The sequence below is a fragment of the Mustela putorius genome, unplaced genomic scaffold (assembly GCF_011764305.1).
Source record: "Mustela putorius furo isolate JIRA1106 unplaced genomic scaffold, ASM1176430v1.1 tig00001854_pilon_pilon_pilon, whole genome shotgun sequence".
Classification (NCBI taxonomy): Eukaryota; Metazoa; Chordata; class Mammalia; order Carnivora; family Mustelidae; genus Mustela; species Mustela putorius.
The window spans coordinates 239,618-240,226 of NW_025421889.1; positions in this window are offsets into that span (position 1 = coordinate 239,618).

Here is a 609-nt window from a genome sequence, read left to right on the forward strand (position 1 = left end):
CCGCAAACCCAACTCTGATTTCCCAAGGAACGCAGTGCTTTCCCAGGGGAGATGCCCAGGCAAAGAGGCTTTTGCTGTATGCGGGTTTTTCTCCTACCACCAGGCTGGTCTCAGGCAAGAAGCAGCAGCCCGCAGAACATTTCTCAGCGAATGCTGTGCTTTCGCAGAGGCTTTGGCTTGGAGCGAACAGCACTTCGCTGCTGCTTCCTCAGCAAGGCTTCAGTCGCATCAGGGAAGAAGAGCTTTGGGAGAGATGGTGCCTCTTGGGCCTTGCTTTCCCGGGCTCCATGTTCGCGTCCTGGGTTCACCCTGCCAGGCCGAACTAAGCAGAAACAGCCACAACCCTTCAGGAGCGTGCGTAGCCTAGGATGGCACTCTATGCACACTACCATCTCCCAGTGTAGGCATCGCTTGGCCTTTTACTCTGGCGCTCAGGCGGACTCGGGGACTAGGCCAGTGCTTTCCCCACAGGAAAGCAGAGGGGACAGGATCCCTGCACACGGCCCGTGCACTGAATAGGGAGCTTTAGGGGACTGTCCCCACTCCTTTCCCTTCAACCCCGTGCCTCCTCCAAGCTTGCACATCCTGGAGGAAGACGGCATCTGACTC